General features: G+C 43.1%; 1 protein-coding gene across 4 annotated transcripts in view; it reads right to left on the bottom strand.

Moving 5' to 3' along the window:
- Positions 1 to 25,317, bottom strand: part of dennd2b (DENN domain containing 2B) — a 546,808-nt gene that overhangs the window by 391,904 nt on the left and 129,587 nt on the right. Inside the window, exon 1 of one of the 4 annotated variants that reach the window (XM_078549203.1) lies at positions 15,040 to 15,248. The exons of the other annotated variants lie outside the window; for them this stretch is intronic. The gene's annotated coding sequence lies outside the window, so the exon portion shown is untranslated. Of the gene's footprint in view, positions 1 to 15,039; positions 15,249 to 25,317 lie in introns of those variants that run through there. 4 annotated transcript variants of the gene reach the window in all.

The following is a 25,317-nucleotide window of genomic DNA, read 5'->3' as shown; positions in this document are numbered from 1 at the left end:
AGGCGGGCAGGACAGCGAAATCAGCTGCAGGCCGGCCAACCTGTCAATGGCCAATTAAGGCCATTGACAGGCTCATTAAGATAGTTAAATGCCCTGCCCGTCCAACCTTAAGGCTGGTGGGCAGGCCAGGAGCCCCAGCAGACTGTAGATTATTAATGAAACTTCATCCACTGGCGGGATGAAGTTTCATTACTGTTTTGTAAAAAATTAATAAATTTTATGAGTTTGTTATCAACATGTCCCATCTCGTGTGACATTGTCACATGAGGGGGACATGCTAATAATTTTAAAATGTCTCTATTTTTTTACTTTACTTACCTTTCATTAAACTCCCTGAGACAGGACTTTGTCTCAGGGAGCAGTGCGCACTTTGGATTCCCTCCCACCCCCGGAACAGGAAGCGCATAGCGCTTCCTGTCGGGCAGGCCGCTGGGCAGGCCTTAATTGGCCCGCCCACTCAAAATGGTGGCGGGCCCCGTTTCGGCGGCGGGGTTTAGCTGCCCGCCCACCGCTGAGCCGGTGGGGCCTGCCCACCAGCCAAGGGCTAAATTCTGCCCACACTGTCTATCTACTGTTAGCACACAGGATGTTGCCATCGTCTCCAATCATAAATACCTTGCACCTCTTCCCAGTAAAACAATCTGGATGCCCTTTAATCTTTACAATTAAATTACCCGGGCTTGCTGTCAGGCAGACTTTAGAACAGGTCACGTGACCCCCTTTCATTTTATATTAAGTTAAAGACACAGTTCCGTTACATAATAATCTTATAAATCTCATAATTGTAACAGTCGATATTCCAGGATTACTCCACTTTCTCTCTTGTTCAGCTTTATAGGTTCTCTTGAATGCAAAAAACAGCAGGCACCTCTATTCTTCTTCTTCTGAGCAATGGTCTCATGGGTGGCAGCAGCACTCCTGCTCTTATGTGAATTCTCCTCCACAGAATACTGCAGCCAGGATCCCTTCCATTGGTAATAGGTGGGGAAAGGGTCAATCTGATCTGGTGCTTTTGTGCAGGAAACACATCTGGAGCCCAGCCTGTGATTTTTGTCAGCAAATACCACCCCACTGACCAGGCCTGCAAATTGCTGCATCTCAGCTTGAAACACTTATGATATGTAAATAAGGATGACCAGGGTATTTGACCATAGTGGCTCCGGCTTGATGCATTATCAATAAACTCAATCCTGTGTCCTCCAATGTCCACTCATGCATAACTTTCCAGCAGGGCTCAGGGAGTAGTGATTAGGAATGGGAACTTTGGACAATTTTCCTTCTTTAACCGAGGGCACTGAGGCCAATTTTTGCATCCTTACTTCTACCCTGGCTGACATCAGCTAACTGAGCACTGACCTGGGAGCTTCACAATTTGTATAGCTCAGATTAATACCACTAAGGCTTAGGGAGAACCCAGTGCAATATGTTGACAGAAGGAACGGTAACCATGTTGAAGTTAAATCTGCACTGAGGTGCTGATGATGTTTGTTGGGTTAAGCAGAAGAATTAATAACTACAAGAAATCTAAAGTGACAACCCAATTATGTCACTTCAACATGATTGGCTTTGCTGTTTTTGCAAAAGATTAATGCAAGTGTGCTGCAACGTAAACAGTTCTCCAGCAAGTTTCAAATTTTTAGAAATCACAAATACATATGTAATTTAATCCTTCCCATGAAACAATCCAGCTTTGTGGCCTAACTCTTTGTTATATGCCAGGTTCTCTGAGCATGGGGTCTCTCCTGATTGTCCCACCATAATTTCAGTAGAAAATGCATGAAAATCCCAAAGAAACAGCACTTTATGCTATTTCTCCCGGGTTTCCAAAGGTGCAGCAGACAATTGGGAATTCCCATAGAAATTCATCCTCTTGTTTAAATTTAATTACACAAAAATTCCTTTAAGCACCATTTTAGCCATTTATTTTATACGCATTGCCACCTAAAAATTCCATATTTTTTTTTACATAAGTAGATTAAATCGGTACATTATCAGATTAAACATCTAAACAATATTAACAGCTTCTGTAACATTATAGTAAGTTCAGTGGCAGAGAAGTCCACCTGCCATTATCGTTCCCATTGTGTTTGGAAGCGGTGTTTGATTTATCCCTGCATCCAAGTGCCCAGTAAACAAATGAAACTGCACAACAAAAAAAACATTCAAAATTCCCAAAGTGGGCGGGCTGGAAATTACAGAAATATAAATTTTTTCAGCATAAGAGGCCATTTGACCGGTCATGTCTGTGCTAGCTATCCAAAGCTCTCCCCATATTATTCTTTATTCCATCCTTTACTTCAAATATTTATCTTAAAAGATGCAATATCCTCTTCCCCAACCATTCCCAATGACAAAGCATTCTGTGATGCATGAAGAAATTTATCCTAACCTCTCTCCTCACTTTCTTAGGAACAGTTTTAAATTGATGACTCCTTGTCACTGACTCCTCAAACAGGCAATATTCTTTTTCTATGCCATTGATCAAAGCTCCAAGAACACACAAGAAGCTTGACACCATCCAGGACAAAGCAGCCCAATTGATTGGCATCCCATCCCCCACCTTCAACAGCCACTCCCTGCATGCACAGTGGCAGCAGTACGTACCATCTACAAGATGTACTGCAGCAACTCACTAAGGCTCCTTCGACATCACCTTCCAACTCTGTGACCGCTACCATTTAGGAGGACAAGGGCAGCAGATGCATGGAAACACCTGTTATGGCACAACAGATGGTAGATGCTGAGCTGCTCAAATCCCAGAGGGAAACTTAAAACACCTGCCACAACTGTTTGCAATTTGTTTTTATTTCGAGGTGTGTGCCTTGAATTCAGTTGTAATGAGCCCGCCAAGACTGAGGTTTTTTACAAAACTAAATTAAACATTTATTAACAGAAGAAAAAGGTTTTTAAGCACATAAATAGGTCGACAAATTACTACCATAACAACTCCTAAATCTCCTAATCAATCTAGTTCCCAGTTACATCTCTGTTAAGACAACAGTAAAACAAGATAGACTTCAACAGACCCAGGCAAAGTACACAATGCCCTGAACAGGGATATCCACAATGAGTTTTCTTAGCTTCAGTTCCTGTAGACAGCAGCTTGATGCATAGAAGCTGGAGGCTTTTTACACTTGTTAGATCTTAGAATTCCTTCCCCATACACACAATCTCAGCTCCTTGATACACGTTTCTCCCTTTTTTATGTAAATCCCATTGTTCCAATATGTATTTGCAACTTTACTTTTTCCATAATATAAATCTTTCATAGTACTCATATTATCAGTAATCTTTGGGAAAATAAACATACCGTTTGGCTTAGCCTCTTATGGCTAGGTGTAACACCTTACCATCTCTTTGAAATTCACTATTCTGGTTTATCTAAAAATGCAAATGTTCTTCATTGCTCACATTCTAAAACTTCAGCCATGTTTACATATTTAGCATTTCAAAGTTAGCTTCTCTTTTGATAACTCAAAAGCTCCAGACTAGCTATCTGCAATTCAATTAAAACCCACACACACCTACACACAGAGAAACTAATCCAAACCCCATTATTAACCTACCTTTACAATAATTCACAATAATATTATGAAAATTATCGTATTTTTATGACACACCACCACCAAGTTCCTCCCAAGCCACACACCATCCTAATTTGGAACTATATTGCCAATTCCTTCACAGTTGCTCGGTCAAAATCCTGGAACTCCCTAACAGCACTGTGGATATACCTGCAGCACATAGGCTGCAGTGGTTCAAGAAGGTGGATCACCACCACCTTCTCAAGGGTAATAAGGAATGGGAAATAAATGCTGGCCTAGCCAGTGACACCTTCTTCCCATGAAAGAATAAATAAAAACTCTACAACAATCTCTATATTAAAAAAAGAACAAGATTGAAAAAACTGGCCAGAGCCTCTGCAATCTCCTCTGATATTTTTCCAACAGTCATCTCCAACAATTGTTCTATACCCTTCCCTACACCTACATTCTTACCTCCGCTATTGTTTGTAAAAAGTGTAAAATAATTATTTAGTGTCCCTGATATACTTTTATTCTCCACAATTAGACTCCCACCTTCATCCCTGAATAGTCCACCATTCATTCAGTTTTTATATGTTGTTATATAGTACATAGCCTCTCCATCAGCAAGTCCTCTGCTGCTGTGCCTCCTCGTGGTGACACATGGAAACTGGGTCACTCACGGCCCCAGGCTGAAGCTTCAGAGGAGCTTGGAGGAGGTTTGGTCTCCAAACATGCAGCGTGCAGACCACCCTGGTGCTCATGAACCAATCTCTCAGCTATGGGCAAATAGCTCCCCTGGCTTTTGAATACCTGAAGGCTTAGAGAGTAAATGCTGACACAAAATCTGGAGTGGAGCCCAAAGGTACATTGATACCTAACTACATCATCTTCCGGCAACTCCTGCAATCTAGCTGGTGCCAAACAGAGTTTGGATGCAACCAGTGAGATCAAGAGGTGGACCCTGACATTTGGGCAGCCCATGGTCTCCATTAGTTTTGCCCACGCTTTCACTCTGGAGATGACATTCCAGTTTAACTGAACACAGGGTTGACCACCAAGACACAAACCATTGTGTCGTGAGACAGATGGTGGCCAAGGATGTTTATAAAAGCCCAAACTATTTCCAATTCTCTGGTAGTCTCCTTTCAGATTCCCTTTTTTCCCATTCGTTCATGTGATGTGAGCATCGCTCTTGAGGCCAACATTTACTATCTGATTGCCTCTGAGAAAATGAGGGTGATCTGCCTTCTTGAACCACTGCAGTCTATGTGGTGTAGAAACATCCACAGTGTTGTTAGGGAGAAAGTTCCAGGATTTTGACGCAATAATAATGAAGGAGCTGCAGTGGCCATATAGTTCCAAGTGAGGATGGTGCGTGACATAGAGAGGAACATGCAGGTACTGGTTACATACATCTGCTTTCCTTGTCTTTCTACGGAGTAAAAATCGTGGGTTTGTTGATGTTGTCAAAGAAGCCTTGGAAAGTTGTTGCAGTTCATTTTGTAATTAGTACCCACTGCCACCAGTGTGTGCCAGTGCTGGAGTGAGTGAATGTTTAAGATGGTGGATGGGGTGCCAATCAAGTGAGCTATTTTGTCCTGGATGGTGTCAAGCTTCTTAAGTGTTGTTGGAGCTGGAACTCAACCAGCAAGTGAGGAGTATTCTATGACACTACTGACTTGTGCCTTGTAGATGGTGGACAGACTTTGGGAAATCAGGTGAGTTACTCCCCACATAATTCCCAACCTCTGACCTGCTCTGAGCTGACAGTATTTCTATGGCTGGTCCAGACAAGTTTCGGGCCAATGCTAACCCTGAGAATGTTGTTGGTGGGGATTTCCGCAATGGTAATGCTGTTGACTGCCATGGGGAGATGGTTAGATTCTCTATTGTTGGAGATGGATATTGCCTGACATTTGTGTGGTGTAAATGTTACTTGCCACTTATGAAGCCCAAGCATGAATGTTGTCCAGGTCTTCCATGCGGGCATGTACCTGAGGGGTTGCGAATGCAATCATCAGCAAACATCCACATTCTGACCTTATGATGGAGCGAAGGTCCTGGATGAAGCAGCTGAAGATGATTGGGCCTAGGACACTACCCTGAGGAATTCCTTCAAAAATGTCTTTGGCTAAGTTCATTGGCCTCCAACAACCACAGCCATCTTCCATTTTGCTAGGTATGACTCCAACCGGTGAAGAACTTGCCCCCATGATTCCCATTGACTTTAATTTTGCTGCCTTGATGTCAGGGGCAGTCACTCTCACCTTACCTCTGGAATTAAGCTCTTCTGTTCATGTTTGGACAAACGTGGTAATGAGACCTGGAGCCAAGTGGCCCTGACGGAGTCCAAACTTAGCACTGATGAACAGCTTATTGCCGACTTAATGCTGTTTGATAGAACTAACAACACCTTCCTTCACTTTGCTGATGATCAAGAATAAACTGAAGGGGCAGTAATTGGCCAGGTTGGATTTGACCTGCTTTTTGTGGACAGGACATACCTGGGCAATTTTCCACATTGTCAGGTAGATGTCAGTGTTGTAGTTGTACTGGTGCATGCTTGGCTAGAGCACAGCTAGTTTGGGAGCACGTCTTCAACACTACAGCCAGGATATTGTCAGGGCTTATAGTCTTTGCTACCTATTGCCTTCAGTCATTTCTTGATATCACAGGCTGAATTGAATTAGCCAAAGACTGGCATGTTATGATAGGCATCTCAAGGTGGCTGAGATGGGTTCTCTATTTGGCATTTCTGCTCGAAGATGGATGCAAAAACTTCAGTTTTGCCTTTTGCAGTGACGGGCTGGGCTCCCCCATCATTGAGGTTGGGGATATTTGTAAAGCTCCTTCTCCAGTTGGTTATCTAACTGTCCACCACCATTCACAACTGGGTTTGGCAGAACTGAAGGGCTTTGATCTGATCCATTGGTTGTGGGGTTGCCTAACTCTGTTTATCGCATGTTGCTTCCAGTGTTTAACATGCAAGGAGTCCTATGTTGTAGCTTCATAAGGTTGACATCTCATTTTTAGGTATGCCTGGTGCTGCTCCCGGCACACCTTTCTGCACTCTTCATTGAATTAGGGTTGATCCCTTGGATTGACGGTAATGGTATTGTGGACGACAGCGTGGTCAAAAAGTTACAGATTGTGATTGAGTAGAGTTCTGCTGTTGTTGATGGCCCACAGCGCCTAATTGATGCCCAATTTTGAGTTGCCAAATCTGTTCAAAATCTATCCCATTTAGCACAGTGGTAGTGCCACACAACACAATGAGGTTATCTTCAATTTGAAAACAGGGCTTTAAATCCACAAGGACTGCACAATAGTCACTCCTACCAATATTGTCATGAACATTTGTCAGGTGGATTAGTGAGGATGAAATAAAGTAGGTTTTTCCCTCTTGCTGGTTCCCTCACCATCTGCTGCAGACTCAGTCTCGCAGTTATGTCCTCAGGACTTGGCCGGCTTGGTCAGTAATGGTGCAGCTGAGCCATTCTTAGTGATGGACATTGAAATCCCCCACCCAGAGTACATTTAGTACCCCTGATATCCTCAGTACCTCTTCCAATTGGTGTTCAAAATGGAGATTAACTGATTCATCAGCTGAGGGGGTGGCAGTGGATGGTAACCAGCAGAGGGTATCCTTACCCACATTTGACCTGATGCCATAAGACTTCATGGGGCCTCCATCAATGTTGGGGACTCCCAGGTCAATTCCCTCCTGACTGTATACCACTGTGGCACCAGAGGGGTAGATTTGCCCTGCTGATGGGATAGGACACACCCAGGGATGGTGATGGTGGTGTCTGGGGCATTATCTCTAAGGTTTGATTCGGAGAGTATGACTATGTCAGGCTGTTGCTTTCCTGGTCTGTGGGACAGCTCTCCCGACTCTGGCAAAAGTCCCCAGATGTTGTGAGGAGCACTTTGCAGAATTCACTAGGTAGGGTGTGTCTTTCTCAGGTCTAGTGCCTATAGGTCAATGCTGGGTAGTCCATCTGGTTTTATGATTATTTAAATTTTCTGTAGCCTTTTGATACAACCGAGTAGCTTGCTAAGTCATTTCAGAGGGCATTTAAGAATCAACCACATTGCTGTGGATCTGGAGTCACATGTAGTCCTTGCAACCTTGTTTTCCACCTTCTCATCGAACTTCCTACATTCATATTTCTCCGGATGCATCATTGTAATATTATCATCAACCTCCCTTTTAAGTTTCAGTGCAGTTTAAATCTATTAACCTATGCAATACTGTTCTTTAGTGCACCCCCTTTTTGCTATACATGCATATGTTATTTTGTACTCTTTCCATTTCATTTTTGAAGATTTCCCACCATTAGTTGGACTGTTTGTTAACTTTTTTGCCCATTAATTTGGATCAGATCTCTTCTTATCTCATTGCAACTTTTCCACTTTCCAATTGCTATTTCCTAGTTTTTTCCCCACTTTATTTCCCAGATCCACTGGACTCGAAACATTTGATCAAGGAAGTAGTGCTGGACGCATCTTAAATAGTATTTGTACACTCCATATATGATTACCTTGCTCCAGTCTATCTGGATAATAGATAATTAGATAAATGAAGGGATTATTTGGATTTCAAAGGGATCGTAATCTGTTTACAATCAGCCAGATGAGCAGGGCTATGGAGTGTGTTTATTTTTCCCAAAGTTTACTGACAATATTGGCAGAATGGAAGTTTTGATATTATAAGGAAGATACAGTTTCAAAGACATATGGAACAATAGAATTTACATATTAAAAAGAGAGAAACATATATAAAGGAGAATGAAAGGCTATGGGTAGAATTTTTGGGTCGGCGAGCAGGGGCGGGGCCCGCTCACCAACACGTAAAATGATGCATGGCGGGCGGGTGTACCGATGTCACTGCACTTCATTTAGATTTTCAGTTCGGCGGGCGTGCAGCCAACTCGGCTGCGCGCCCGCCGAACTGTCAAAGACCTATTAAGCCTGTTAAAAACTAATTGAAATAATTAAATGAGCTGCCCGTCCAACCTTAAGTTTGGCGGGCAGGTGAAGAGCCCAGGCGGCCTTCGCATTTTTCATGGAACCTTATCCACAGGCAGGATGAGGTTTTCTGAAGTGTTTAAAAATTCAATAAAAAAAAATTTTTTAATTCATTGACATGTCCCAGCTCATGTGACACTGTCAAATGAGGGGATATGTTTTAAAAGCTTTTAATTTCTTTATTTAGATGCTTAAAACTTAAACAAATCTCCCTGACGCACAAAGGTGCCTCAGAGAGATTCCTGCACGCTTTCACGTGCATGCACGAAAGAGCGCATGCCCCGACTCAGGGAACCCCCCCCTCCTGCCCACACAGGGACCGCTCAGCGCTTCCAGGCGAGCGTCACGTTGGGCAGGATGGCGCAACCCCAATCAGGGGCACAGATCGGGTTCGCGCCCGGCCCTGCCCACCCCTGCACAACCCCCCCGATGGAGGGAAATTTCTGCCCTATGTGTCAGAAGGCCTGTAAGATCTAACAGGAGTGTATGAAACAGCCTTAATGAAGCCTCCAGCCAATGGTGCATAAGTCTGCTATATAACGAAACTGAAGTTGGGGAAAAGCCGTTTGGAATTCTTTTTTAATATGTAAATTCTATTGTTCCATATGTCTTTGAAACTGTATCTTCCTCATAATATAAAAACTTTCATGCTGCCAATGTTGTGTTAACTTGCTGGTTCTGTTTTAAATCTAAAATCTATCTTAAAGAGTGTCTTAAAGGTGTAACTGAGGGTCAGGTTAATTAGGAATTTTAGGAGTTATTATGGTAGTAAGTAATTGTAGTCTTATGTATGTGCTTGAAATCTTTTGTTTTGTTAATAAATGCTTTAATTTAATTCTTAAAATCTCTAAAGGTCTTAGCGGACTTATTACTTCTGAATTTAGTGCACACAGCTTCTTGTAATAAATACAAATTGCCAATCTGTCGCAATGGTGCAACCAAGTTTCCCTTGTGGACTTGGTCCGCCTGGCACACATCATCTGCCACGTCATAACATTCTTATGCAACCACTATGTAAGCTTTTCCTTCAAGCAGCATGTATGTTCGTATGATAGAATACTTCACAAACACTGTCCCTTTCCCTCATCCCCATCGGTCCTGAAAATGTTAAGACCAAGAACCTTACATTCCCTGTCCCGTTCACATCTTATCATCATTTTATCTACCTTATCCTACCATAGTTATTAATTCTTCTAAGTCTTCAACTTTATTTTGAATGCTTTGTGCACTTAATCCTGATTTCAACTTCTAAAAAGCTGATCTCCTTCTTTGCTGGGATTTGCATTTAAATTTCTGAGATCCCTTACTGCACCTTCAGTGCTTTTAATCTCTGACTACCTCAAAGCCTCTTTCCATTTCTCTTCTGATAATATTTTCTCAGCTAAGTCTTCAACCTGGATTATAACTTGTGGCCATTCTCCCTCCTTGACTAAGGTATTAACTCTTGAAACTGGGAATGGAAGCATGAATGGTCCATTAGTTTCGAAGTGCTAGATTTAAGAGAATTTAGGAGTATTTTACAGGTATAGCATTGCATAAAACCAAAAGTGTAAAAAAAAACTTACTTTTGAAACTTCCGGCATTAGTTGTTATTTTAAGGAGTGTGGTGAAAGTGAAAGCCACTGTATTGCCAGAGGACCATAGGCTGCTCTCTCATCAGAGAGAGATGACTGGTGGTGAGTGTAACCTGAGGGTCACCACGCCTCAGGCAAGGGGCAAAGTTGAGAAGATGGGGCTTCATGGGCTTCAGCTGGTACAGGAATTGAATCTGTGCTGTTGGTATCACTCTGCATCACAAACCAGCCATCCAGCCAACTGAGCTAATAGACAGAAAGCTACCACTGCCTCCATTCTTGATGTTACAAATTAGCCCTTTCCTAACGATTAATCTAGATTGTTTCACGTGATCGTTTTAGACTAACTCAAAGCGAGAAATTTGACTCAATTCAGATTTGCTACATTCACCCCTTTAAAGAAAAGGCCATTGGGTATATTCAGAGGGGCCATAGATTCTTGACATAATGTTGTACTCACTTCTGTGCATGTTCACTAACCCATTGCGGTTTAGCAAAATATAGAACATCTGTAGTGAGAAAGAAAGTAGCTTGAATTATTGTAGATGTTTAAAGGAGTACTGTTTTCATCATAAGGTGTTAAAGAAAACTGTTTTTTAATGTGGGAACTGTTAGGTCCAGAAGCAAGCTGCCATCTTCGTTACAATAATTTCATCTTCATTTTGCTTCTATACAAAACAAAAATATGTCCAAGAAGCGTTTAAAATAAATCTGCCAAACAATTTTTTTCACCATAAAGATCATACCCTTTAACTGTTTGGTCAAATTTAACCTATCATGAAAGATGAGGGACAGAGTTAATTGATACACAGCCGTGCATGGTGGGGATGCATTCACTTAGTGAAAAACAGGTGAGATGTGTAAGTGAATCGAGAGCAGATTGGAGAGAGTAGGATACTAGGCATGGCCAGCTTTTATTATACAGAATGTATGATTTAGAAATAAGGGAAATGTACAGCTTACTTCTGATTTATTGACCGGGTGACTGTGACTGAGTCCCTCACGGGCTTATAAAGACTGTCAGCTGAGAGGCACAGCTTTAATAAATCCAAAATCAATCAAATAAATTCAAACTTTTGACCAAATTCAAAGAGTTAGGGTGGAGAAATATTAACCTGGAGCAGGTTTTGCACAAGTGGAGTGAAGGTCAGCCCTCCACCCCCTCTCCCAGCACCGTCAATTCTTCTTGAACTCCAATGTCTGGTCTCCATGCTGCCAGCCAGCTGACCAGTTAAGGTAGTGGTGGAGGGAAGCAAGCCGTAAGGTTTTAAAGGTGATTTTAATTGTGCGCCATCCTATTCCAGCTGGACAGGGTGGGTTAAAATCACCATCATGTTCTGACTAACATGTGGCCTAAACTACTTAACCTCTGTATGTTTACCTGCAAACGTGAAATAGATATTTTTATAAAAACAAACCAGCTACTTTTTTAGTTTGCCTCTTGTTCCTACTTAGTTTACAGTCAATAAACTAGAAATAAGCTGCAAATTTCCCCTATTCCCTCAGCCCATCTAAGTCATATCTCAAAAAAGCTGGCCATGCCCAGTATTATCCAATTACCTGTCTTGCATCCCTCTTCCTCTTGACTGTGTATCATAAGTAAATTGCTTGTTTCTTCAAATATGTAATTTGCTAAATAAATAAATAGATCAAATTTTAGCACTACTATGCACTGACAATATCAGATGCTGTGAAAGTACATGAGGAAGGAAAATCAAAGCTAATAAGATCTTAAATCTATTTGTAGATTTTCAAGCAAGGTTTATCAAAACTCATCATAAGATTCCCCTACCGACACCCTGAAAATAATTTCTGCACAGCCCAACAACACAAAAATGATAGAAAGAGGGCCCTTTCAATATTAACATATAGAGACACCCAACACCATACAGTATTTTTGAACATCAATAATAGAACTTTATTCTTTTTCTATTCAAGTCATTTTCTTCTTTATAGCCTGATCGTTCTGCCTTCATTCCACTTGATCTGGAGAGTTTCCCATGTTGAATGAAAATCTGTCTGTAACTACTACAAAGCATCTGACTGAATTTACCCAAGTGCAGGATTGACATCTCCTGGAGTTATTAAGACAGGACCTTGAAAAATTGATTTGTTAGAAAGGAACTCCAGTTTGGTTAGAGCAATACAATTGCATTGCTCCCCTCTAATATATTTCAGCTTTGCTCTCATTGCAAATTAAATGATTCTGACCCACATAATCAGAAAAGAAAGAAATTACATTTATAGAGGGCCTCCCAGTTCTACTGATGTTCCACAGCAATTGGCTTACTTTTCAAATGCACTCACTGGGTGGAATCAATACTTCATTTCTGAAAATGCTTGAGCAGTACTAAATTCGGCAGGCCTTCCCTAAAAGAGGTGACAGTGCCTCCATTAGATACTGCCCCAAGGTTGAAAAGTGACTGTTGCCAGGGAGAGGATCACAGACTGTTACCAGGGAGAGGATCAAAAGAGCTGAATTCTAGAGGTGAGGTGACTGCCCTTGACATCAAAGCAACATTTGACCGACTGGAGCATCAAGGAACCTTAAAATTGAAATCCATGGGAATCGGGAGGAAAACTCTAGTAGTTGGAGGCATATCTAGCACAAAGGAAGATGGCTATGGTTGTTGGAGTTCAATCATCTCAGGGACAGGACAATGCTACAGGAGTTACTCAAGGTAGTATCCTATGCCCAACCATCTTCATCAGCTACTTCATCAACAATCTTGCCTCCAACATAAAGTCACAAGTGGTTATGTTCCCTGATGATTGCAGTACCATTCGCAACTCCTCAGAAACTGCAGCAGTCTGCGCCCGCATGCAGCAAGGCTTGGTCAACAGTTGCTTGGGCTGATAAGTGGCAAGTACATTCACGCCACAAAAATGTCAGACAGTTACCATCTCCAACTACAGAGAATCTAACTATCTCCCCTTGGTGTTCAATAGCATTACCCTAATTGAACTCCCCATATTGGGGAACCCCATTGACCAGGAACTGCACTGGACTAGTCATATAAATAATGTGGAGCAGGTCATAGGCTGGGAATTCTGCTGCAAGTAACTCATCTTCTGACTCCCCAAAGTTTGTCCACCATCTGAACTGCAGCGGTTTAAGGCGGCAGCTCACCACCATCTTCTCAAGGGTAATTAGGGGTGGGAACAAATGTTGACCTAGCCAACGACGCCCACATCCTGTCAAAGAATAAAAATCTACATGGCACATGATGCAACACTTTCCACTTGCTTGGATGAGTGCAATTCCACTCACAAAGCTTGACACCGTCCAGGACAAAGCAGCCCACTTGATCGGTGCCATCTTAAGCATTCAAACCCTCCACCAAAGACGTACAATGGCAGCAGTGTGTACCATTTATAAGATGCACTACAGCAACTCGCCAAGGTTCCTGTGACAACACCTTCAAAACCCATGACCTCTACCGTCTAGAAGAGCAAGGGCAGCTGACACACGGGAACACCACCACCTGCAAGTTCCATTCCAAGACACAGACCATCTTGATTTGGAAATATATTACTCTTCCTTCACTGTTGCTGCATCAAAATCCTGGAGCATGCTCCCTAGCTGTGGGTATACCTACACCGCATGGACTGCAGTGGTTCAAGAAGGCAGTTCGCACCATTATCTCAAAGGCAATAAATGCTGGCCTTGCCAACAATGCACACCACCCACGAATGAATAATAAAAAAAATGACAGCCACGTACAGACTAAATATAACTAACTATTTGAAAACTATGAGATTCCATCATTTTAAAGTCTGGACTGAATCATTAATGCATAGTTTAATAACACACACCTGTCATGCAGGTGTCCATTCTCTCTCGGAAGTTTTGATTAATTTACAGTGATAAGTCAAAAAACAAAGGTCTGAGATGGAAAACTTGATGTAAGGCAGACATTTCCTGTTTCAAAAACAGCAGAAATATCTTAAGTCAGCAAAAATAAAAAAAGAAATGTCGTAAAAGCACCTTATAACAGCATTCTCAACCTGAAATCTAACACCAGTTTGTTGGCAAGAGCTGGCCCTTTTCTGCACTATGATACTTAAAAGTGAGTAAAGAAACAAGGGGGTTGATAAGTCCAGACAACAGGACCTCCTCCATCTCCATCCTTCCACGTGGGAGTGAAACCTGCAGTGAGCCTGCAGCTGAGGTAGAAATGCCTCCACAGCCTTGGCTGCATTTGCTTTCAATTAGTTCCAGGTGTTCTACTGGGTACAGGGAACAGTAAAAGCCGACAGCAACATCTCCCACTCACAACACAAAACAACAGCAAACCAATCACAACCACACTTCATTGTTTGGCTGTAGACAAAGGCACACTGTATAGAGAGTGACGGAGTGCCCTCTTTGCCCTAGCCCAGGGATACAGAGAAGGAAAATGGTTGAGAATATCAATGAACTGAGCAATAATCCATATGCTAATGGGAAAGCTGAGGGAAACAGCAAAACAAGGACTGTCTTTTACACTTTCCTTAATCAAAAGATTCAGCGACCAGTCTCGGTATGACAGAACTAAATTAAAAAATACAATAACAATATTAAGACATTTAAAATTGCAGGGATTTGCAATCTTTTAGAATAACATTTTTTAAATAAAGCCAAGCACAACATAATCACATTTTCACGGAAAAAAACACTTTTAAAACCCTTATAAAGCTAGTCCTGCAGCAAATAGCCAAATATGGTTACATTTGCATTTAGTTAATATTAAATTTTTCTCAATATTTTTTTAATAGAATCCAACTGTTCATTTCGGCATGACATCACCTTACAGAGTTGGATATGCCAGTATGCTGGTGAAAACAAGGGGCCCTCCAGAATGCTGAAAATCAGCTTTTACCAACGTGCCATAGCCCTGAAGTAAACAGAGTTCTCCTTTTATTACCTGCAACACGCAGTGCCTTCCTCTCCCCTCCATTCCGGTTTATATTTCCCAGACAAGCCTCCCTATTAGTTGAACTGCTGCTAACAGTAGTTTGGACTCGGATACCTACTGGGCTTCCCACAACTCACTCACATGACCTTCACAGCACACTTCCAACTAAAACGATTGCAGAATGCTGACAGGCTGGGCTAGTCACCATGGCAACTGTTGTCCCTGCTTGCAGTTCTGGGAAGGTTCCATGAAACAGCATATGCCTTTTGATTAAAAAGTTTTGCAGGAGCTGTGCTCCACCTCCCTCTCTGAAGTAGTACGAGTGAATAAGCTTACAAACCAATCTCTCCTCAAAGTATGGAAGTGGCTCATCTCAAGACATTGCATTAACTTTTTTTGTGTGTAGGTGAAAGTAGTAAAGCATTACCAGCATTCATTTCGCAGTCTATGAAGAATATCTCCTCTCCTCCACTCTGTTAGAATATTATTAACATGCAGGTTTTCCCTAAATGTAATAAGATCAGATGAATAATGCTATTGTGTTTTAAGTATTCACAGACATGCCCAGCTACCCACTCGAAACATGTTCAATGCGTTCCTTTCTTTGCCTTCGAAGTTTTGATGGCTGAGAGTTTGGTTTCAGGCATTTTGCATCTCATTATTAAAGTTTATCTGATAACCTATTTATATGCTCTGTTGTTTCATGTGGTGATCTTTTTAATGTGGTTATTGGGATAGAAAGTGACAGCACCAACAAGTATAGCACTTTCTCTTTTTGCACCTAAGACTAATATTAAGTACGCCCAGGTCAGGTACAATGCAGGACAGATTACATCAGCTCTTTATTTCTATGATTAATGAGTTTGCCTGGTTACCATATGCCTTGAAATAGTGTAGTATAAATCCGTAAAGTTTACTCTTTTTGTATTTCACTTGGATTAGTGAATCACATTGTCAGCAGTAGGATTGCTTGCTGAGTTTCAGCTCATAATTTTTTGTCCCTCACTAGTATGCATAATTCTCTAATATTATACTGCACATCACAGAATCATTGAAATGTTACAGCACAGAGGGAGGCCATCTGGCCCTTCATGTCTGCACCAGCTCTCCAAATGAGCAACTCACCTAGTTACATTCTCCTGCCTTATCCTCATAACCCTGCACAGTTTTCTTTTCAAATAACAGTCTAATTCCCTTTTGAATGCTTTAATTGAACCTGCCTCCAACACTCTCTCAGGTAGAGCATTCCAAACCCTGACCACTTGCTGCATGAAGAAGTTTTTTTCTCACATCACTATTGCTTCTTTTACTAATTACTTTAAATCTGTGCCCTCTTGTTCTCGATCCTTTCATGAGCAGAAACAGTTTCTCCCTATCTACTCTGCCCCAACCCCACATGATTTTGAATATTTCTATCAAATCTCCTCTCAGCCTTCTTTTCTCTAAGGAAAAAAGTCCTAACTTCTCCAATCTATCTTCATAACTGAAGTTCCTCATCCCAGGAACCATTCTTTTGAATTTTTTTCTGCATTCTCTCCAATGTCTCCACATCCTTCCTAAAGTGCAGTGCCCAGAACTGGATGCAATACTCAAGCTGAAGCCAAATTAGTGTTTTATACAAGCTCAACGTAACCTCTTTGCTCTAGTATTCTATGCCCCTATTAATAAAGCACAGGATACTCTATACTTCATTAACCACGCTCTCAACCTGCCCTGCCACCTATAATGACTTATGCACATATACACCAAGGTCCCTCTGCTCCTGCACCCCCTTCAGAGTTGTACTCCCTTTTTTGTACTGTCTCTCCATGTTCTTTCTACTAAAATGAATCACTTCACATTTCTCTGCATTGAACTTTGTCTGCATTTTGTATCATTCGTAAACTTTGAAGTTGTGCCCTGTACAACAAGCTTGAGGTCATTAATATAATCCCAACACTGACCCCTGGGGAATTCCACTCCTTCACTGGAAACCCTCCTCCAGCCCGAAAAACATCCATTAACCCCTACTCTCTGTTTCCTGTCACTCAGCCAATTCTATATCCATGTTGCTACTGTCCCTTTTATTCTATGAACAATAACTTCGCTCACAAGTTTGTTATGCAGCACTGTACCAAACGCCTTTTGGTCTCTATAGTCACTTTGAAGTAAAGCTGAAGGTTTATTGTTCAGTAAATCCTATCTCCAGCCATCTCCAGCTCAGACGTTCAGCTATTGTGGTAATATTCCTTCACTTTCCGTCAGCTTTATCAGCTTTACAAAGGAAAATACTTCTCAGAAGTAACAAGAGGGCAGCTTTGCTAAGGTAACTACAAAAATAATTAAAGTGAAGACTAGAAACAAATTCTTTTATACAGACGGTGATCAGAATATGGAATTTTCTGCCACGAACCAGTACCAAAACCCTTTAACAAGGAAAATGGATTTTTTTCTTAAAATAAGAAATATTATAGAGTATGAGAATAGGTGAGTGGGACTAGAGTAGATGGTTTATGTGTTCAACTGCTGTCAAAGTGATGGTTTGTTTCTGTGCTTTTACATTCTATGATATACATGAGTTGAACCACTTTAAAAATGGTAAAAATTCAAATATTGTATGACTTAGAAAATGCACTGAACTTGTCAGCCTTTTGTATCATGTGCATTCACACATACTGTATCTTCAATAATGTTTAGATTCATCTTGTTCAAATATTTTTCTAGGAACATTATTAATAGGGCAGGAGGGGGCGAAGTTGAAGGGCGGGCGCGCATGGACGCGCTTCCGGTCGGCGCCCCCGATTGGGAGCGCGGCGCCATTTTACACGGGCGGGCCAATTAAGGCCTGCCCATCGTGACGTCCGCACAGAAGCGCTATGTGCTCCTTGTGCGGGCGGGAAGGGAATCCCAAAATCAAGAGTGTGCTCTTTCGCGCGTGCGTACGAAAGAGCGCACCCATCTGCCTGAGGCTAAGTGCTGCCTCAGAGAGATCGGCTCCAAATGTAAAAAAGCTAAATATAGAATAATAAAATTTCTCTAACATGTCCCCTCATGTGACACTGTCACATGAGTTGGGACATGTCCATAATTTTTACAAAAACTTTATTAAAATTTTTAAAAACCTACATGAAATCTTATCCCGCCCCGTGGATGAGGTTTCATGCTTTTTCTAATTCTCGCCGGGGCTCCTGGCCTGCCCGCCAACCTTAAATTTGGATGGACAGGTCCACTAATTAGTTTAATGACTCTGTCAATGGCCTCAATTGGCCATTGATAAGTCGGCGGGCACGCAGCTGATTTAGCTGCACTGCCGCCTACCGGAAAATTTAAATGGGGCGAGGTGATGTCGGAAGTTCCGCCCGATGTCACCACCCGTCATTTTATATGTTGGCGAGCAGGCCCCGCCCCCCCCGCTCACCGACGGGAAAATCCTGCCCATAGGGACTACGTATGAAAGTTGAAGTCACAGTCTAAAGCTCCCACAAAACTGCACACTTGTGATATCTCGCCATGTACTCCCTGTGAACACTGCTCCCAACTTGGAGTGTGAGATTAACTTTCTAGATCAGAGTTTCTGATGTTACAAACAATGTCAGATACCAGCAACAACTCTAATTATGTAGCACCTTTAACACGGTAAATGTCCAAAAGGCACTTCGCAGGAACATTATTAAACAAAATTTGACACCAAGTCACATAAGGAGATATTAGGGCAGATTTTTAAAATTTATTCTTTCATGTAATGTGGGCATCGCTGGCAAGGCCAGCATCTGTCGCCCATTCCTACTTCCCCTTGAACTGAATGGCTTGCTAAACCATTTAAGAGGGTAGTTGAGTCAACCACATTGCTGTGGGTCTGGAGTCACCTGTAGGCCAGACCAGGTAAGGACAGCAGGTTTCCTTCCCTAATGGGCAGTAGTGAACTGGATGGGGTTTTACAACAATCAATGATAGTTTCATGGGGCAGGATCTTCCAGTCGGCGAGCGGGGGCTGGGGCCCGCTCACCGACACGTAAAATGACGCGGGATGACGTTAGGCAGAACTGGCGATGTCACCCCACGTCATTTCAATTTTCAGATCGGCGGGGGCGCAGCCGAATCAGCTGTGCACCTGCCGACCTGTCAACGGCCTATTGAGGCCATTTTAAAAGTACTTAAAATAATTAATGGACCTGCCCGTCCAACCTTAACGTTGGCGGGCAGGCCGGGAGCCCTGGCGGGCTTCAGAAAAAGCATGAAACCTCATCCACAGGCTGGATGAGGTTTCATGAGGGTTTTTAAATATTTAATAAAGGTTTCATTAAAAGGGATGGACATGCCCCAACTCATATGCCCCAACAGTGTCATATGAGGGGACATGTCAAGGAAATTTTGCTTTTGTCTCTTTAACATTTTTAAATGTGGAGCCGATCTCCCTGAGGCAGCACTTAGCCTCAGGGAGATCAGTGTGCTCTTTTGCGCACTCTCAGCTGAGGGAATCCCTCCCCTCCCCCACCCCCCGTCCGCACAGGGAGTGCATAGCGCTCCCTGGCGGATGTCACGCTGGGCCTGCTTTAATTGGCCCGCCCATGTAAAATGGCGGTGCGCCCCTAATCAGGGGCGCAGATCGGAGGCACGGCTGTCCATGCCTGCTCCACTTCCCCCCGCCCCCAACAGGGGGGAAAGTTTTTCCCATGATCAACATTACTGAGATTAGCTTTCAATTCCAGAATTCAAAATGAGCAAAAGCTTGGTCAAATAGTACCTTAAAGGAGAAAAGAAAGGTAGAGAGATGAACAGATTTAAGGAGGGAATTCCAGAGCTTAAAGCCCTGGCAGCTGAAGACATAGCACCACAACCTAAGTTCTGTCGTTCACAAATGTGGCATTTTCAATTTTTCACATCACCCGTCTCTGTATTTTTTAATTCATTCTTGGGATGTGAGCATTGCTGGGAAGGCCAGTATTTGGTACCCATCCCAAACTGCCCGTGAGAAGGTGGTGGTGAGCTGCTTCCTTGAACTGTTGCAGTCCATCTGGTGTAAGTACACCCACAGTGCTGTTAGGAAGAGAGTTCCAGATTTTTGACCCAGCAACAGTGGGGCAACAGCTATATAGTTCCAGTCAGGATGGTGTGTGGCTTGGAGGGGAACTTGCAGGTGGTGGAGTTCCCATGCATCTGCTGCCTTTGTCCTTCTAGGTGGTAGAGATTGTTGGTTTAGAAAGTACTGTCGAAGGGGCCTTGGTGAGTTTCTGCAGTGCATCTTGTAGATGGTACGCACTGATGCCACTGTGCACCAGTGATGGAGGGAGTTAATTTAAGGTGAGTGTGCCAACACAAAGTAGCCCACTTAAGTGTTGTTGGCAAACACAACCATCTACCCTTGACATTCAATGGCATTACCATTGCTGATCCCCCACTATCAACATCCTGGGTGTTACTATTGACCAGAAAGTGAACTGAACTAGCCATATGAATACTGTGGCTACAAGAGCAGGTCAGAGGCTTGTGGCTGCTGCTGAAGCCAGATAGGTAGGAGACTTCCAAGCCTTACTGTAGCGTTGGCCCAGCCTGATCTTCAGGCAGTTGCACTGTCTCCCAACACCTGCGGGGACCTGGAGACCAATTGGAAAGTCCCAGTTGGCCTCCAATAATTGGCCTTAAGTGGCCATTAACAGGTTCAGTTGGCTACCCACTGTTTGTGGAAAAAATGGCCCTGGGGCAGGGTGGACCCAGGATGGAGCAAAACGCAGCAACTGCCCGACTCTATTCCTGTCCCTGGCGAGGCCTAAAAATCCAGCCCATCGTTTTGAACCATAACCAGCCAGCTAATCATGATCACCTGCAATAATGGTTCTTTAAGATTTCTCAAGTAACTAATGTGCAACTTTAACCATATATAAATCTTGGAGGTGTGGGATTATTGGCTCACCAAGTAGAGAGAAAATGCTAATTTAGCAACTAGATGCATGTTAGTCTGCACAGTATAACAGGGAAACATAATAGCATTTTTAGTGTGGGAAGATGGTCCATAAGAAGGAATGGAGAGTATAAATAATACAATATGTCAAAGCTAACTTCTTGTGACAACTCAGAAGATAATTATGTAGTCCTGGCTGGCGGTAATTCAGAGAATGATTACAAGTTGCCATCACAGTAGAAATCGGAGAAGCTTATTCTGGGGATAGAGATGTCGGATCACGGTAAAACCGAAGGCAAAGGGCACGTCAAGACCAAGACTCGCTCCTCCAGGGCCGGTCTCCGGTTCCCCATCGGCCGTATCCACTGGCTGCCGCGCAAAGGTCACTATGCCGAGTGTGTTGGAGCAGGAGCCCAGCCGTCCTCAAGTACCTGACGGCCGAGATCCTCGAGCTGGCTGGCAATGTGGCCCGGGTGGTGATGCAGTATATTAGAAATAATCATATATTAGATAATGCGTCTAATGCATCCCCTAGAGTTTTACACTTGGTCATGCAGGTACTCACTAGGGTCATTCTCTCAGCTAAGAAAGCACTTAGTAGTGCACTTCCAAAACTAATGTATAGAAGTTAACACAGAGGGACAAAAACTATACTAAACACATACATATCAAGTACTGAAACACCTAATAAACTAAATCACTTTACTATATCTCACAATCTGTTATCCTTTCATGTACAGAAAATAAAGTATCAGCTAACTAAAAGTAAAGCTAACAGAATATAAATTCCGGTCTATGCTAAAGTATGCAGTCAAAGCAAGTAATTCCATAATTCCATATGTTTAATATTAATTAATTAATTCCTTTTGCAGAGCTCACTGGAAGAACTGGCCAAGGAGACTCTCCTGCTGCTTGTTTCCTGGGTACCATGTATATCCTGCTCTTAGTAGTTGCTGTGCACCTTCCTGGTCTAATGTTATATGGATTGCAGCTTCTCTTCACCCAAGTCCATGGTGAGTCCATAGTAATACTGTGTAGTGTGCAGTATACTAATGTAATTGTGTGCACCTCTCTGGTGCATATTGTAATACACTGCTCCCAAAAATGACCCAAACATCTAAAGTGATTTTTTTCTGGTGTTTCAGCTTTCCCAAGAGATTATATTGTTTGAGGTGGATGGGGAGTTCTGCATTGTGATGCATTAGGCATCACAGTTATATGGGAAGGGCTCCTTGATCCAATGGGTCTTTTCCTGTCCTTCATTTTCTATGTTCATGAAAGCTCTGGGATCTTTTAAGAAGCAATTGAATGTTGGTGTGGGGAGACTTCAGAATCTTTCTGAGATGGGCTGAATGGCCTTCCTGTGGCATAACTATCTTGCGAATCAAATTGATCAGTACATGCGCTGGAAGTGCAGTGTGGAAGGTAGTCTGGCTCTGCAGGTCTTCTTGGATCAAATGGTACAGTTCAGTCATAGCCCAAGGCTAAGTATGAGCCTAGTCTTGCACTGTTTCTCTGTCCAGTTAGATGAACTTGCTGCGTTATACCCACCATCTGGGATGGTACTAGCTGCAAGCCATTTGCCTCCTTTACCATCTGTGCCCTTTCCTTGTCCTTCTATTGCACAGCACTGCATTATATTCTGTAATGACTGATGCTTCCATGAACTGGGACAGAAAATTTCTCCGAAACATTCAGCTCTGATCACTTCAAACATTTTATGTGCTTCAGGTTCTCACTGAATTACAAATATTTTACATCAAGATACTCAAAGTTCTGAAGGCACCAAAGCTGTTTTAATATGACAGTTGCAGAAGTGTCAATCTGGCTGAATAAATGTAAAGAAGGAAAGAAAACAAAAAAAATGTAGGAAAAAATCTCAAGGCCTTTTTATTATAATGGCATTATTGACTCATGATCCATGGGTCTCATGCAATCACCAGCTCTCCCCAGCATAAACTGCCGGACCTACATTATTCCAGCATCAGTCTGATATCCTAAGGTACAGATGAAGGATTATCGACCTGAACTATTAGTGCTGTTTCTCTCGCCGCAGATGCTGCAAGACTTCCTGAGTATTTCCAGCAGCCTCTATTTTTACTTCAGAATTCCAACATTTACAGTACTTTGCTTCTGTAACTTAACTCCTCCTTGGATTGGACCACCAGGGGGTTGGCAGCAGATTTCAAATGTAAAAACAGAAGGATACAGGAAAGACATTGTGGCACCATTCTTCCAAGAACTGGACCACACTGTATAACTATCCACTATCAATGCTGGACATGTATTTTTCTCTTATCCTGTGTTAGTGATGTATGTCATAATTCCAACAGGGGGCGCTGGTGAGAAGTGACTGAAGCATTCTGGGAGAAGTCACCGCAGCCACCGCGACTCAGGACAGAATCGAGGAGAAGGACTCTTGTACTCAACAGGAGGAAGAGCATCCAACAGAGGGCACTGGTGAGAAGTGACTGAAGCATTCTGGGAGAAGTCACCACAGACACCTCGACTCAGGAGGGAATTGAGGAGGACCCACTGTCAAAGAACGGAATAGCCCCAAACATTACATTGCTGCAGTGTTTCCATTCCTTCCTCCTCCTCAAACCTAAAAAAAAGAGAGAGAGGAAAAGGCAGTGTCTTCAGGAGTGCACCAGACCTGCAAGGGACACTTTTCTGAAAGTGGATTTTAAAGAAAAATCAGCTGATTGGTGAGTAAGTCCTGGGAGCCGACTCGGAGGGAGGAGCACCCGAGCGGTGTGTATAAATCTAGCTTACCTCGGGGATTCGCGGCCTTGTCTCCAGGGAGCAGACTCGGAGGGAGGAGCACCAGAGTGGAGACCTCGGGGCACAGAGTAACTGAAGCCAAAACTGAAAAGTGACATCACTGGAAAACTGTGACCTGATTGATTGGTAGGAAATCTGCACCAAATTTGAAACAAAAACACTGCAAAGCTAATTAATAAATTAATTATCTAAGTCGAGATGGCTGGACAGGTGATGTGCTGTAACTGTATGGTGTGGGAGTTGGCAGATCCCATTGCGAGCTGCAGTGACCACATCTGCAGCAAGTGTTGGTTGCAGGAGGAACACTGGCTCAGAATTGATGAGCTGAAGTCCAAGCTCCGGACGCTGCGGCACATCCAGGAGGGGGAGAGTTACCTGGATGCTTTGTTTCAGGAGGCGATCACACCCAGTAGATTAAATACCTCAAGTTCAGTCAGTGGTCAGGGTCAGCAGGGTGTGACTGCAAGTGAGGCAGGTAGAGGGATCCTGTGTTCAGGAACAGAGGAGCCTCAGCTCTTGACCTTGTCCAACTGGTACAAGGTACTTGCTCCCTGTGTGGATGAGGAACAGGGCTGTAGGGAGGATGAGCCAGCTGACCACGGCACCATGGCACAGGAGGCCATTCAAGAGGGGGGAGCAAAAAGAAAAGTGGTAGTTGTAGGGGATGCTATAATTAGGGGAATTGATAGCATCCTTTGTAAGCAGGATCGAGAGTCCCGCATGGTATGTTGCCTACCCGGTGCCAGGCTGAAGGACATCTCTGACCGGCTTGAAAGGATATTGGAGAGGGAAGGGGAGGATCCAGTTGTTGTGGTCCACGTCGGGACAAATAACATAGGTAAGACTAGGAAAGAGGACCTGTTTCGGGATTATCGGGAACTAGGAACTAAATTAAAGGACAGGTCCTCAAGGGTTATAATCTCCGGATTACTACCCGAGCCACGTGCAAATTGGTATAGGGACGGGAGAATAAGGGAAGTAAACACGTGGTTAAAGGAGTGGTGCGGGAAAGAGGGGTTCCATTTCGTGGGGCACTGGCATCAGTATTGGAACAGGAGGGATCTGTACCGTTAGGACGGTCTCCACCTGAACCGATCTGGGACCAATGTTCTAGTGAAAAGGGTAAATAGGGTGGTCAACAGGACTTTAGAAAGTGGTGGGGGGGAGGGAAGGGTAAAACTCCAAGAAGTATAACTAATGGGAAACAAAGCAGCATGTTAGCGTGTGGGGGGGTGGATTCAATTTCATGGAAAATTATGAAAAAACTGAAGAGGAAGGAGAGCCCAGGAGAGGCTATTAAAGTCTCCAGAACACAAAATAGGACAGAGTGTTTGGAAAGGGCTAGGAATCTAACTTCAAGTACATCAGATAAAGGGACGACAATGAGAAAGGGGACGGTAAATACAGGACTGAAGGTGTTGTATCTGAATGCACGCAGTATACGAAATAAGGTAAATGAGCTTGTGGCGCAGATTGAAATTGGCAGGTATGCTGTGGTGGGCATCACGGAGACATGGCTGCAAGGGGATCAGGACTGCAAGCTAAATATCCAAGGATATACATCCTATCGAAAAGATAGGCAGCTTGGCAGAGGGGGTGGGGTTGCTTTGTTAGTAAGAAATGAA

This window comes from Cetorhinus maximus, chromosome 9 (genome assembly GCF_964194155.1).
Source record: "Cetorhinus maximus chromosome 9, sCetMax3.hap1.1, whole genome shotgun sequence".
In the NCBI taxonomy this organism is placed as follows: Eukaryota; Metazoa; Chordata; class Chondrichthyes; order Lamniformes; family Cetorhinidae; genus Cetorhinus; species Cetorhinus maximus.
The sequence above is the reverse complement of the archived record's forward strand: the minus strand, read 5'-3'. Positions and strand labels throughout refer to the sequence as shown.